At 40.6% G+C, this 15,881-nt stretch overlaps 1 protein-coding gene across 13 annotated transcripts in view; it reads left to right on the plus strand.

Annotated features, from left to right (window-relative positions):
* ARHGEF33 (Rho guanine nucleotide exchange factor 33) overlaps window positions 1-15,881 on the plus strand; it is a 116,380-nt gene that overhangs the window by 4,485 nt on the left and 96,014 nt on the right. For all 13 annotated transcript variants that reach the window (XM_032881964.1, XM_032881961.1, XM_032881962.1 and 10 more), the window contains exon 2: window positions 2,026-2,095. The gene's annotated coding sequence lies outside the window, so the exon portion shown is untranslated. The remainder of the gene's footprint in view (window positions 1-2,025; window positions 2,096-15,881) is intronic.

The following is a 15,881-nucleotide window of genomic DNA, read 5'->3' on the forward strand; positions in this document are numbered from 1 at the left end:
TCAATCCACAAAAAAGCTGAAAACTTAATTTTAGCAAATCTTCCTTCTTTCTTCCCTGGCAGAAGGGCCCTATTTTCCAAGTTCTTATCTACAGAGCTCAAATGAGTGTATAATGTCCAAAATATGGGTGTTGGAAGGGGGAAAGGTAAAGACAATAATTGAAATGACATTCTAGAGGCTTTTGAAGAGTGGAGAATTTTGTTATTAAGTAGAAGGGACACACTGGCTTGGAGGAGAGAAAACTTTGAAGAATTAAGAATTCTTCTTGGTTCTAGACATTTTCCTAGAAGACCAGCATATTAGTAAGCTTGAGTTCATCCATATATGATGGAAAAACAAAATAACAGTGGCTTAAACAAGCTAAAATTTTCTCTCTTATGTTAAAAAAAAAAAAAAAGCCTAGGGCTGCCTCGCTGGCTCAGTCAGTAGAGCATGTGCCTCTTGATCTCAGAATTGTGAGTTCAAGCTCCACACTAGCCATGGAGCCTATTTAAAAAAAAAAAAAAAAAAGGAAGGGCGCCTGGGTGGCTCAGTGGGTTAAAGCCTCTGTCTTCGGCTCGAGTCATGATCCTGGGGTCCTGGGATCGAGCCCCGCATTAGGCTCTCTGCTCAGCAGGGAGCCTACTTCCCTCTCTCTCTGCCTGCCTTTCTGCCTACTTATGATCTCTCTCTCTGTGTCGAACAAATAAATAAAATCTTAAGGAAAAAAAAAAAAGGCCCCAGGTAGGCAGTCCAGAGCTATTAGAGCAGGTCCTTGTGTGAAGGACTCTGGTCCTTCTGTCCTGCTCTTCTGCCATCCTTAGTGTATCCCTCTTGGTCCAAGAAGGTTGCTCAGACTCCACTTATCTCATTTGTGTCCCAGCAGTGGGAAGGAAGAATAGAAAGAAAAAGATGTGTGTTCTCTTTTGAAACTTCCCAGAGATCACTCATATTTCTACTTCTACCTCAGAGGTAGGATCTAGTCTTGTGGTTACACCTAGCTGTGAAGGAAAAGGGAGAATGTGGCTTATAAACTGGGTTACTAAAGAAAGAGGGACACTGGGTAGCAACGAGCAGCATCTGACAGAGCACTGCCTCTTAGATTCCTTCAGGACAAAGAGCAGCATTAGGCAAAAGAAGGAACATTTTAAGAAAAATTTTCCGTAAAGTTAAAAGAGCAAGCCAAGCTGGGAATAAACATAGATTCTCTTAGGATAAAGGAGGGGAATTTGACATAATGCCGAAGGCGACTCAGTAATTTGTTGATACCCCTACTGCCCACGTTCTAGCTTCTGGCCCCCCCAGCCTTCATCTCCCTTAATCCCCACTTCTGCATGTTTATTATTATTTATGCCAACTGTGCAGATCAAGAAGCGGGTGCCCAGAAAGATTCCGTGACTTCGCCAAACTGCCCAAGAAGCTTCAGATAATGAAATAATGAAAAATAAAACATAAAGCTCATTGAAACCTGCTATATGACTCAAACAAAACAAAAAAAAAAATACAACTAAAAACCCCCATATACTCATGGGGTATTTTCCAAATGGATTTCTACTTCATTTTGGCTGTGGAGCACCTCAATTAGCCCCTACAGAAAAACCCATTACGAACCTATTTCACTTGTCGCTTGAAGTAGGTGACTTCATTTAATGTGGGATATTCAGGAAAATCTCTGTATGTGTGGCTTTCAGTATTTTAGGGTCAGATGAACTGCTTACTTTGAATGTCAGTGTACTCTAGCTGATTTTAAATACATAGGAATTTGTTTTTATTAGTCCAGAGCTGTTAGATATAAATGCCCAGAGATATAAATACCAAGGTAAACGTGCCCACTCAACACCAAGTAACTTGAAAATGCAAAGACTAAAGGAAACAAGAAATTTTACTTTCTTGTTTAGAGTCTAATCAACTCTTGTTGATGAGAAATTTTTAATAGCAATCTCTTGAATGTACAATGAAAACCTTTCATTGTAAAATTATTAAAGCAAAGGATGGTATAAATTACAAGGTACCTATCATTATCAATGGTATTTTTATTTCTTGTAGAACCTCTAGAAAAATCAGAAAGACTTCATAAAACATGATGTGATGTCTACCGGTGGAGACAGGCCACAAGGTGAGTGAAAATTGCAAAGAACTTCTTTCTAGTGACCACACAGGTGAACTGAGAGCTTAGTTTAAACCAGTACTTGCACTTCATTTATAAATTGCTTAAGATTCTTGTAATGCTTCTGTATATATATATATATATTTTTTTTTTAAGATTTTATTTTTTGAGAGAGTATGCACAAGCACAGGTGTTGGGGGGGCAGAGGAAAGAGGGAGAAGCAGACTCCCCGCTGAGCAGAGACCCTGGGATCATGACCTGAGCCAAAGGCAGATGCTTAATTGACTGAGCTACCCAGGTGCCCCAACCCTTCTAGTTTAAAAACAAGCAAATATATCATGGGATTCCTTATTAGTTAGCAATCAGAGCTAATAGCCACCTTATAAACTAGCCATGTTATATCAGACTTTTACTGAATGTATGAATGCTTACAGTATTGAGATAATAATGAACTATATTTCATTGACTTCTATTTTAGATTGCAAACAAAACAAACAAAACCTTAAGGACAACAAAATTTGCATTCCACTAATATTTACTGAGTCCCTACTTCATGCTGGGCTTTGTGGCATGATAACTATGTGGACTACATAAGCATTATCCTCATTTTACAGATGAGGAAATATATATAAAATGTAGGCTTATAAAGGGTAAGTAACATTCCCAGGGGCACAAAACTAAATAAGTAGCAGACCTGCAATTTGAAGCTAGATGTCTCATGAACTTAAGAAGAATGTCCTATGGTTTAAAACGCTATTTTTAAGTTTCAAAATTAAAAAGTACACGAAGTAAAACAAACAAACTTGATCAAGACAGAAGAGTAAAGAGGCCGCCTGGGTGGCTCAGTTGGTTAAGCAGCCAACTCTTGATTTCAGCTTGGGTCATGACCTCAGTGTTCTGGGATCGAGCCCTGTGTTGGGTTCCACCTCAACAAGGATTGAGGATTCTCTCTCTCCCTCTCCTTCTGCCCCTCCCCCCACTTGTGTGCACTCTCTCTCTCTCTCAAGTAAATAAATCTTAAAAAAAAAAAAAGACACAAGGGTGTAAGAAAAGTTTGAAAACCCATCCCACCCCTACCACATCCTTCTTTCCAAGAATAGCTACTGTTAGTAGTTTGGCATAAATGTTTCCGTATCTTTCCATTTGACCAAGGTACTTTTTACTGTATCATACTTTCCTACTTACTTAAAAACAACAATGAATAGAGGAAGTTGATTTTATTCTATATCTACTAATATAAATATATAGTCTAAATAATAACTGAAATGTTCATTCAGCTAACATTAGGCATCTACTTGTAGAGATTCAGAGTATAGAACTTACTTTGTTTTTCCTAGGACTCATGGTCTAGTACAGAGGTTCTTAATTTGGTTTTGACAGGGTAAATACGGACTCTGGTGTGAGTCTGTTGTGAGCGCTGAATCTTCTCCCCAGCAGAAAATGAATCTACATAAGATTTTGCCTATCATTCAGGGGATTCATGGACACCTTGAGAGTATGTGGGCCCCTGCCTCTGGTAGAAGTAAGAGACTCAAATTAATAACTTAACATAAATACTATAATAAAAGTGTGGACAGGATGCTATGGCAGCACAAAAAAGCAAGCGTTTACTTTTAGTGAGGCATGTCAAGAAAGGGACGAGTGATACTTGCCCAGGCTCTTGAAGGACACAAGGAGCTTGCCAGCTAGCACAGGGTAAGTGAAGGATGTCCACTGAGGAACAATTCTCTAAAACCAGAGGCTAGAAAAGATAGGAATCCACAGTACTCTCTTTGTGATAGGGGAGTGACCGAAGAGAAGTTTGGAGAGCTGGGGAGAGGCCAGATCAGAAAGCAGAGGTCTGCTGTGTTAGGACATTTGATCTTTAGGAGTCCCTGAAGGACTCTGATTAAGATTTTCACAGGTAGGTAAGAGAACTATAAATAATGCATGACTGAATAAATGATCATGGGAATAATAATTTAGATGGCAAGATAAGATAGAAAAAGGAGATAAGACCATTTGATTCAGACTTGCTGGAGGATCAGTGATGAAACAATATGCTATTAAAAAGACACATTGCTAAAAATGGGATGGAATTCATTGCAAGGTCATTCGTTTTGCAAAGGAAATTAGGAGAATGAAGTTTGGAGACTGTGTGTGCAAAATAAAATTCAAAATTTGGGCAGTACGTCTGCCCTCTCACTGCAGTGAGTCCCAGGCACAATCAAATTAGTGTCTGTCAGGGCATATCACTCACTCCTGGTCTGCACACCCTCATGCTTTCTGCTGTCCTCCAGTAACTCCTGATGGATGACTTGTTTTCCCATCAACTCTTCCACATGCAAAAAGTAGAAAAGAGAAAGATGGTAAAATCAGCCAGTTTCTCAGTATTTCTACACTGAGTGTATGCATTCCTTTTATAATTATTTTTGTAATTCAGGTTGCAAAGTAATGCAATTTAGAGCAAGGCTTACAGATAATGCCATATCTGGTTCATTACTTTTTGGGTCTTAACCTAATATACCTAGCAAAAAATCCAATTTTGTCTTGCCTCCTACTACTTGGCAATGACTTCATAATTGAGGCAAGACTATAACATTTCAAGGATATTTACTTGATAAATATTTATTATTCATTTAAAATTTTACTTATCAGACACTGTAGGAGTTTGAAGACCAAGCTTATCCATATGTTGAATATGCAGTTTTGTATGATGTATCATAAAAATCTTTTCAAATACAAAGAGGCATTTGATCTTTGCCAAAGAGTAGTTGTGCCAAAAGATTTCTCAGTCCCATGTTTAGATAGCAAATTTCTGTTGAAATAAAATTTATAATTTTCGGTGAAATAGTATTGATTTTTCCAGCTTGCCTTTTTGAGCTTATTAATTTAAAACAAAAATGCATTTCCTTGCTATTACTATGAATGAATAAAGTTAAAATTGTAAAACTGTAGTGTATTTAACTAGCTTATCTGTTATGTATAAATGCTATGAAAGGATTTCCCCCAATCAGTTAATTAAAACATCCAATACTTCACATATTTACCTTTTTTTGTGTGTGTATGAGAACATGAAGTTCTGCTCTCTTAGAAATTTTCAATTATATGGTAAAATTAACTATGGTCACTATGTTATACATTAGACCCTCAGACCTTATTCATCTTATAACTGAGAGTTTGTACCCTTTTACCTATTATTGTCTGCTTTTGGGGAAAAAAAAATCACTAACCATCCACATCCTCTGGAATTGAATTAAATTAAACTCAAACTTGTGTTGCGTACTCATCACAAAAAGTTCTCAAACTACCTCAGATGAATGTGAACAAATAATATAAATGTATTTATCTTTTAAAAAGCCAAGCTAATTTTGCATGCCCCTTTATAAGATATCTCAGCATTTAAGAATATATAATTTTTATGTTGCTTATTATTAAGTAAAATTGCCATATAGGGGGATGATCTAACTTTATCCTGAGGTTTAAAGTCCAGCACTCTGGTTTGGTAAGAACCAGATGCCCAGACACTATGGCTATGAATAAGAAATGGTTCCTGCCCTAGGGGAATGGACAGTTTTGCATGGCGAGTCAGACATGGGGACCACAGCCAATCACTCTCAGCAGGGAGAGATACTCATGATATGATCTGAGAATGCAGTAGAAGAGAGGGGTTGACTAAAGATGACTTGGAGGACCAGGGTTAGCTTCATAGGGAAGTGCTTGAACTGAGCCTTGAAGGATGAGAAATACTTCTTCAGGCGAGGAAAGATACTTGAGGCGTAGAGAACGGGAGGAACAAAGGTACAGAGGACACGTGTTCAATGAAATGTATGAACTGTGATCATCTACACATCTATATCACTATATCACACATACTAACTACTATAAAGGTTTATTTGAAATACTATGAAATAGAGAAACAAATCAAGTAAGTTCAACTGGTTCTGGTGTTAGCTGTTACAAGTAGCAACATTAGCCGGCCCAGGGACCTGCCGGGAGCCTTGCCCAGGCAGCCTCTCCAAGGTTCCAGAGAAGAATGCCTGAGAGGATAGGATGAGATTGTGATTAGCAGAGCCGAGGAGTTGGTGAGAAGGGGCTCCTGGTATATAAAATTAAGGGTCAAAAGACCCAAGGCAGCTTGTAAATCTGACACTCATTCAAATGGATTTGCTGTCAATATTGAACATTTGAGTCAAGGACAAGGAGAACCCCTCAGGGAGGAAGAGTGAGAAAGGAGCCCTCCAGGGCAGTACTGGGCCAGCCAGCCAGATCCAGGCTGTTTGGCTCCTGCCTCATACCACAGCACTCAGCAAAACAAACATAAGGAAACCCGACTCACCTTTCTTAGAAGGCTTTTTGGTGACCTCAAGACTGTACCTATGGGGACGCCTGGCTGGCTCAGTGGGGAGAACATGGGACTGTGAATCTCAGGGTTGTGAGTTCAAGCCCCACGTTGAGCATGGAGCCTAATTCTAATCTAAAAAAAAGAAAAGAAGACCGCACCTAGGATGGCCCATCATCCCCACCCCCAAACACACCCACTCACCCACATACCCTCACCATGTTTATCGAAGCATTCCTTTCAATCACACAAGATACTTTCCTTGGGAGAAGTCCTGACAAATACAGTTTTCTCGCTCTCCCATTCCCAGGGCTCTTGCAGTGCCTCTGATAGATGGGTGCCCACACAGCTCCGTCATCCAGCTCTAACCCTGTTTTCAGGCCTGAGAATGTCAAGCAGGCGCCACCCCCCACCCCCGGCCCACAGCTGGACCGAGGCTGCAGCTGCCCATGTGAGCTCCAGAGTCTGGCTCCTGCAGGGGTAACCGGGGCCTCTGGGCAAGCCATTTTAATATTTTGGTTCCAAACAGGAGCTCAGGACTTAGTCCAGTCACTCCACCTCTCGACCTCATTTTATTTATTCATGAGGCAACAGGCTTTGGCGGGCTGATCTCTATGTAGTCCTTCAGTTCTGATCTTCTTCACCATTATATGCTTCATCTTTAGTTTGTATTGCAAGTCCGGCTAGTCGGGTTAGACTTGGTCTCTCTGAACTACAATATTGGTTCATTTGTTTATTCAACACCTATTTATTTACACGTTTTCTGGGCTAGATCTTGTGTTAGACCTCAGGGACCGCAGAGTGAATAGAAATGCCCCTGCCCTCATGAAGTGGAGACGGCGGGCCAAGATGGCGGGGGAACAAAGAAAAAGATGGTTATTGTCATTTGCTGGTAAATGCGAGGGAGAAGAAGAAGGCAGTGGAAGGCAGGCGGGCAGTGGAGGCTGGGTCCTGCTCTTACACATGTGGCAGGGAAGGCCTTTCTTTTTTTTTTTTTTAAAGATTTTATTTATTTATTTGACAGACAGAGATCACAAGTAAGCAGAGAGGCAGGCAGAGAGAGAGGAGGAAGCAGGCTCCCTGCCGAGCAGAGAGCCCAATGTGGGGCTCGATTCCAGGATCCTGGGATCATGACCCGAGCTGAAGGCAGAGGCTTTAACCCGCTGAGCCACCCAGGCGCCCCAGGGAAAGCCTTTCTAATAACGTGACATTTAAGCAGCAACCAAAAGCCTTGGAATTTTTTTTTGTCCTTGATGTATGATTATATAAATACTGTAAATTTGAGAAGACCCGGAAGTTGTCAGGCGATAGGAATGAAATAAGCCCCAGTGGAGGTGTGTGAGAGTTTGGGTTTCAACCTAGCTTTGCCCTGTCCCATCCTTCAGGTCCCAAGATTTTTACAAACAAGCTTGGGATTGTTTACCTCCCTTCTATGATTCTAAACATCCTAACATTTTAATGACTTTCAAATGTACTGCGTCTACTTACTTATTTCACTTTTGTCAATGGGAATTATGCCCATTAACAATCAGTTCAAAGAGCTTTGACAGCTGAATGTACAGGAATTTACCAAGCAGGGATTTGTTTGGCATGTTAATTTTGCATCCCGATGTTGAGTACTTTTCTCTTCAGCTCCACAAACCACAGCCTAGAGGCAGGACACAACCTAAAAAATGCATGGGAAGGAGGTAAAGAATCAATGACTAGACTGGAAATACTCCTTTCAAAGGGGTAGGTCTTTTTTTTTTTTTTTTCCCTCCCCCTAGATTCATCTTGGATCCACTGGTTCATTCACTGCCTATCATGTGATTTGTTCTGGAGCAGGCCAGAGGCATGGGTCCCCAGGCTGACAGATGGCAGACACTGCGGGCTAAAGGCAGTTCCTGTGGATGTTAAAAGAAAAGTAGGCAAACCCCAGGCAGTGACATTGCTAAGGTGCATTCCAAAGTGGGCTAAGGATGAAAAGGATTCACTTTGCTTCTAAATCCAAAACATTAGAATCATATATATATGTGATTACATATGTGTGATTGTTTTACATATATATGTGTGTGTATACACACACACACACACACACACACACGTATAGGGTTAAGCCATTGCAGACCATCCTATTTTTAAAATTATTATTATTTTTTTTTTTTTAAGAAAGAGAGAGAGAGAGCACCAGTGGGGGTTTGGGGGGTAGAGGGTGAGAGAGAGAGAGAGAGAGAATCTTAAGCAGGCTCCAAGCCTGATGCAGGGGGCTCAATGTGGGGCTCAATCCCACGACCCTAAGGATCATGACCTGAGCCAAAATCAAGAGTTGGATGCTTAAGCAACCAAGCCACCCAAGTGATCCACAAGTCATCCTACTTTCGGCTCTGTAGCTCTGAAGGCTCTTTAGGGCTGAGATAGAGCCTTAAATACCTTTGCTCCATTTCTCTCAGCCTGGGTTTCCTGTGGCCAAATTCTTTCTCCCTTAGTCTCTACATCCATGACCACCTGGTAATCAGATTTTTAGGTAAGATAACATCTAACCAATTAATTATTAATAATGAATTACACCTAATTAGCACATTAGATTATGTGATAAATAGTTACTATTTGCAGTGTTTAGGAGGTTTATCATCTTACTCAACAAGCTTTTACTGAGCTTCTACTCCATGTAAGAACAGAGAATGAGCACCAAGGATACTAAGAGGTAGAAAAAATAGCCTCTTTTCTCAAGAAATTTATAATCTGCTTAGAAAATGAGATTATTTATGTAAGATAAATAACAGTAGAAAGCTATGGTTTAGGTTCCAATTGAGTTCTGCAGATATTCCAAGAAAGGAGGAATAATTTCCTATTGGATTGAAGGAGAAAGTCCCAGAGGTCAGGAGCCTGAGTTAGACCTCGGGGAAGGAGTAAGGATTTGACGGTTGGGGTAGGCTGAGGAGGGCAGACAAGGAAGCACAGAAAGGGAGAGACGAGGCAGGAATGTAGACAATACATGAACTCAGGAGGCTGGAATACCTCCTACATATTGGAAACAAGGTGGGAGAGGAAGGTCAGGGACATTGTGGAGGACCTAGAAGAGATAATTTATGTATTATATTTTACAACTCGAGTTTTTGAGGGGGAGTAAGAAATGATCGAAGTAATATTTAAAGAAAAATACTCTTGGGACGCCTGGGTGGCTCACTGGGTTAAGTGTCTGCCTTCAGCTCAGGTCATGATCCCAGGGTCCTGGGATGGAGCCCCACATCGGGCTCTCTGCTCAGCGGGGAGCCTGCGTCTCCCTCTCCCTCTGCCTGCCACTCCTCTTGCTTGTGCTCTCTCTCTCTCTCTCTGTCAAACAAATAAAGGAAAATACCCTAGTAACAGTGCAGAGTGTTGAATAAACTAACTAGGAAGCTCCTCTAGATGTTTAGGCACACAGCAGTCAGGGTTGAGGCAAAGAGAATGAAAAGGGAAGGAGGAAATTTAAGAAATCTGATGAAGACCCAGGAGGGTTGCACTGCTGGATTGGAGGAGAGGAAGCTCATTCGGAGGTCTCGAGCCTGGGTCAAGGGTAGTGCCAGTGACAGAGCTAGGGACCTCCCAAGGGGGAGCCTGGATAGGCTAACGGCAACCAGTGGGATTTAAACAGATTGAGCTTCAGGTGACCATGGAAGAGTCAAGTGAAAATATTCACTAGAGAGAACTAGAACAACCGGGGATGCTCACTTAGCAGAAAAGAAAAGATCAGAAGAATAAGTGGTTTTGTTTCCTTCCCTCAAAATCAAGACCTAAGTACTAAAAAACAGCTAAAACTGCATAGCAGAAGAATTAAGGGTTAGGAAATTGTGAATGGTTTAGCACAATTCCGGTTTGGGGTACAGCGGGGTTTTTGTTTTTTGTTTCATTTTCCTTTTTGTTTTTTGTTTTTTGTTTTTTAGGTTGAACAAAAGAACAATTATGGGAGACTGAGGGGACTGAGGGGGTTGGGGAAGGGAGGCCATGGCTTGCTCTAGCCCCATATTGCTGAGTAATATTTGGAGACACCCTGCCAGATTTTAGTCTCAGCATTTTAGAGTTCCAAGGACTTTGAAAGCCTCCTCGAACTAGAGATGAGAAAATGGAGTCCAGAGAGAGGACGTGGCTTCTTCTTGGCCCTGCAGGGTGAGAAGTCAGGGTTGGATCTCAGTTCAGTATTCCTCCCATCCCCCCAACATTCTCCCCCACCCCGACCTTGCCAGTCAGCAGGGGTACTACCATTCTGATTTGGGGGGACCATTTTTACATCAGTCTATAGTGGAGTGCCTGGTGAAAAGGTTCAAATTGCATTATCAAAAAGCAGAAGGGATGGTCTATGAAAAGCACTAAGTACACAGCATTAGAGGCAGGAAACAATGTGATGCAGCATGCCCCCCCCCGCCCCGTTAGACTGACTTGCCTTCGGTGAGGGAACCATTTTGAAATGGCATCAGAACAAGATGAAATGGGCATGAGCTACACAAGGTATGATTTCCTTATAGCATGTGTAAGTAGCCCTACAATAGGTTTCAAGTGAGATTGTTCAGTGTGTTTCCAGATCTATTTTTAAAGGTTCTGAAGATTAGGATTGCTATCCAATAATCTGGAATGGGGCGTATTTCAGTTTGGAGGCAGGAGGATGAAGAACTTCTATGTTTTACTTACTTATTCCTGTCCCAACTTGTTCCCAAAAGGAAACTGAAACAGTGCAACAAGAGATTTAGGAATCAGAATATAGCTTCTTAACAAAACCAGCCCAGATTTGTTCTAGTCTCCTTATGAAATATTTCTAGACCTTTTCACTCTGTGCCAAAGAAGTGGTAAGACATTACTCATTGATTAGATGCAGTATGCCTTAATTCTAGGAAGGCCATATATGAAATAGGCTGAAATTATAGAAGAAATAATCAAGCTCGTGATGAATTTACAGTTTTCACTGATGAATAAAAATGTTGACTATTTCTTCTATCTAGGCTAATGTGTTGTTGAACTCTAGTAATAACAGGTTATAAGATGACCCTTGCCTTAGAGAGGAGAATGGCCAAGGCAGGCTTATGAAGGGTACGACACATCAACTACCCTTTGAAGTGTGAGTGGGTTCTGGGTTGGCAGAGTGCAAAGGAGTTTAAGGCAGGGCACCTGCAGGGACTGAGATCCTCAGGTAGAAATGTATACAGCTTCTGGGTAGACCAGTTTTGCAGAGAGAATTGTTGTCAATTTTTAGAGGTCCAAGACCATCACTGACCCCTGTCAACAGTGCATAAGCTGGGGGGCTATTCTTCTAACTGAGGTTATAGATTCTCAGTGTTTGTAACTTCTAATGCCTGGGAGGTAATGAGAAATTACAGTCCTTCTGAGGATTGGATTTTACTCTATTCTCCTTTCTAGCAGTTCTGAAAGTGCCAAAGGCAGATCCAAATTGGATGTCATTTTATCTGAACTATGAAAAAACATCTCCCAGGAGAGGTAGCAGTAACCTGGTTTCCCCTCTCACCTAAAAAAGGCTTTGGTGACTGATGATCTATTTCACAAGGTACTACTAACTCAGCCACGTGATCCAGCTCCGGCGTGGCCTGCTGCCGCCTCAGCCTCAGCAGGAGGCACACTTCCTAAGGACTAGTTAAGGTCTGCCACGTGGACAGACCCCTCTGCTAATTAGGTTTGTCCCTAGGGCTGGAGCTCTGGACTCTTTCCTTCATGGTCCTCCCAGGAGCCTCTCTTGCCCTTTACTGTCTTCCCACCCATCCCATGGGGACCAGCCTGGTGAAAATACAGTGACAGTCATTCATCTTCCTCTGAAGTAGGCATTTACCTTGCACTGGGGCAACACTTCGTGCTCCACTCCTGAAGAGGGTCCTGGAGAGGCTCATAACTTCGACTCAGATGAATCCAGGGAGAGAACCTGTTTGAAAGGTTGAAATTAAAGTGAGTTGAACCAGGATAAGAAAAGAGAGGGAGCACATCTTCCTAACAGACCCATGCTACAGCATTGAGGTTCACAAAATTGGGTTCTGGCACATTTACATATGCCAGTCAATAAAATGAGTCAGAAGAGCCCCCGGAAGTAATAGGGTCTGAAACTGTTGATACATTTTGATGTCTTAAAAGGACACAATAAATTTTAATTTAAATTTTAAAATAATTCTCTCTGACCATTGGGTTGTTTGTGTGTGTGTGTGATAGCATGCTGGTGTTCTTTTTTTTCCTGACTAAAGTTGACATATAGCAACTCAACCAAATTACTCTATCTTGACTGATAGTAGGTAAATAAACCCCCAAATTAATGTGCCCATGGGGTGGAAGTGAAAGGATCTCTGTTATTCTATATTCTTATGTAAAGAATCTCTGTGTGCCCTTGAGCTATGGAATTGCCCACTCTTTGCTCCCCCTTCTCCCTGGCTTTGGGAGCTCCCGGGTGGAGCAGTAGTTATAATTAGTTTTAGTGTGAGACTGTTCATTAGAAGATGGCAGGACCTTTAAGCCCAATGGTGGGCCCAGGGGATATAGTTCTGCTACTAATACTTTGCTTGATGGTTTTTCCCCCCTAACAAAAATCACATCCAGGGTAAAACCTTTCTCTACTTACCAGTAATTCTTTTTTGCTTACATGAAGCACCATGTGGTAGAAGGCATATTTCTCTCGTCATCCTGGATGAGAATTCATTCCACTTCCACAAGTATTTGTTGATGACAAGCCCCAGAAGGGCACAAGGAGCTGAGGACACAGAGATGAATAAAACCCCACTCTGCTGCCAGGTTGCTCACAGTCTGTTGAGGAGACCAGCATTCAGGCAGTTAACCAAGGACGTGATGATGGCCTTGCGACCTGGTTCAGTGGCAGGGGCTGCCCTGTTTCTAGCAACATCCATATTTGGGAAAAAGTCAATTAAGAGGATGACTTGAGGACTGAGGACCATTTTCAAAATAAGACTGCTTATTTTGGGGGATGTCTGGTGGCAGAAGCCTCTATTTTAGTTCTTTAATGTATTGCCTTTGCCACCGTAAGCTGCTATGTATTCAAGAATGATTTGGTTATCTATGTTTTTAGAAGCAGGTATAAAAAATTACATTATCATTCAGCATCCTTATTTTAATCACTTGCATCCGTGCTTCTATATTGTGAAATTTGTTTTATCTCCTTATCATTTTGCTTCTAAGGGTCATGCTATGCTCTTTGTTTTCTTGCTTTATGTTGATTAATGAATTATATTAGTAGATTTATAAGCATCCAGCCATTTTTATACTCTAGAACAAACTCATGGGGTTGTGTTTTTTGCTTTCTGATATTTTATTAATATTTTCTGATATTTATTTATATTTGTACATTTATTTATTTAGGCTTTCCTAGAGTAGATTCAGTATCAGAACCTCATGGGATAGATTTAGTGATTTACATATATACTATTCCCTGGTATAGATTACATAATACAGTCACTGTTATTTTTGGAAAGTTCCTGTGATTTCATCCTAGGTTATTTCTTATTTGAGGGGGAGATATATGACACCCCCCTTTCAGTATCTTCTCTAGATACTCGTTCTGGTTGACTTTAGTTTTTGAAGCCATCTGTTTTCCTAGAAAATTGTCCATTTCATCTGGCTTTAAAAATTATTGGTAACAAATGACATATAGAATTTTTAAAATAATGTTTCATAGCCTGAATTGGTGGTTACATCCCTCTTTTTGTCCTACTTTGTACTCTTTCTCTTTTTCTCAACCATCCTCTGTCTCATCAGACTTGCTATAACTTTTCTCCTTTGACCAATCCATTCAACCTATTTGTTTGAATGGCTCTCAGAGCCCACATATCAAGGAACACATTTTTAAATACAGTAAAACTGGTTCCTTATATTAGTGCTTTGAAATCCAATGGCATGAAATGGTTTATTTAAAGATCAAGGCTAATAGAGTAATGGTCTTACTTGGAACTATTTTTGAAGTAACTTTGGGCAAATAATTGTTGAGAGCTTCAGTTTCCTTCCATATAAGGTGGATGGCAACAGGGGCCCACACAGCACAGCTGCAATGGTCAACAATGGCATGTGTACAAACGAGGTCATGAAATATGTCACTGCCTGAAACCTAGGTCACTTCTAAGCTATAGAGAAAAACAACCCTCTTCAAAAAATTTTAAAGCATTCTACATCACAAAGATTATTAGATTTTCCTCTCTGAAAATGTTGCAGGATTTGTCCTGATGAATTAACTTTAGTTTCAGGGGAAAATATTTCCTCATCACCCTCCCCCCAACATAAAAAGTTCTCATTCTACTAAATTAGAAATATGCACTAAAGACCCATTCAATAAAGGACACTGAAATGGAAATTAACTCCAGTCTGCTTTCAATTAATTTCAATTCCCCAAAGTGTCAAACTTTCCTTTTTTGTCACAGCGGTAATTGGAAAGTAATAGACAATCCCAAGTTTTTGTGGTCTTTTGCGTGTATGTGTGTGTGTGGCATACATTCTAGGTCAGTCTGGGGGAGGGTCAGGAGATTTTTTTTTTATTATTCTTTAGGCTTCTATTAACTTTATTAATATTATTAACTTTATTATTTGAATGAATTTCATAAAAATATGAATCTGGCTATCTGGCTATCTGGCTATCCCTTCTTAGGTTAATTCCTATTTCTCTAGTGCAATAATTTTAGAACCTTTGTCTTTCAGCATCAGAAACTGATTTTAAAAGGAAGTCCTTCCCACATATCTGCAGTTTGTTAATCAGACAAGAACAGAGAGACTCTGGTTGAAGGGGATGGACAGGGAGGCCCAGACCCCATGAGCTTGGTGGCTTTTTCTCTCTTCCCAAGGCAGGTTCCAAAACGCCCGAGAGCTTCAAAGACTACAAATGGAAAACCATTGCTCTATATAATGATCAGGAATGGTTTAGTAACTAATAGGCTTTTCCTAAAAACTTAACACACAATGTATTTCAAGGGTCTGCCAGGGCCCACATGGGTGTATTTAGAGGCTAGCCCTGCTATTGTAGAGAAGGAAAGACAGGAGGAAGACTGGGGAGGAGTAGAAGACACTCTAAGCTGGTGTGAGCACAGCATCAGCTGGTTAGAGATTCTAGGGCAATGAAGGGCCAGCTAGAGAATGGGCTCCGAGAGTGAGGGATTCCCACAGAAAATGAAGCAAGGATTGCAAGTAAGATCTCAAAGGAAACGTCAGAAGGTAGTAAGGCTTTTTCCAGAAAAAAATCATACTACTTTTCCACGTAATCTTGTTATTCTCCCCTTTAAAATGTGCCTTTCGAAAGATATATGTTACTCATTTATATAATCACAGTGTTTGGACTAGTAATTTTCTTCTGGAAACCTTGCCTAAGAAAAAGTGTCCTTAAATATGAAAAAAGGATGCTATATTCCTTTTAATATTTATTTATTATAGTGAAAAACAGAAAAGTACCCTAATGTTCAATAATTGTGGGAAGGAAAGAAAATGGACACATTTCCTCAAACAACTATTTTTCAGTAACTAAATATAACAATTACA

Source organism: Lontra canadensis, unplaced genomic scaffold (genome assembly GCF_010015895.1).
Source record: "Lontra canadensis isolate GAN:19392208 unplaced genomic scaffold, GSC_riverotter_1.0 scaffold78, whole genome shotgun sequence".
NCBI classification, from domain to species: domain Eukaryota; kingdom Metazoa; phylum Chordata; class Mammalia; order Carnivora; family Mustelidae; genus Lontra; species Lontra canadensis.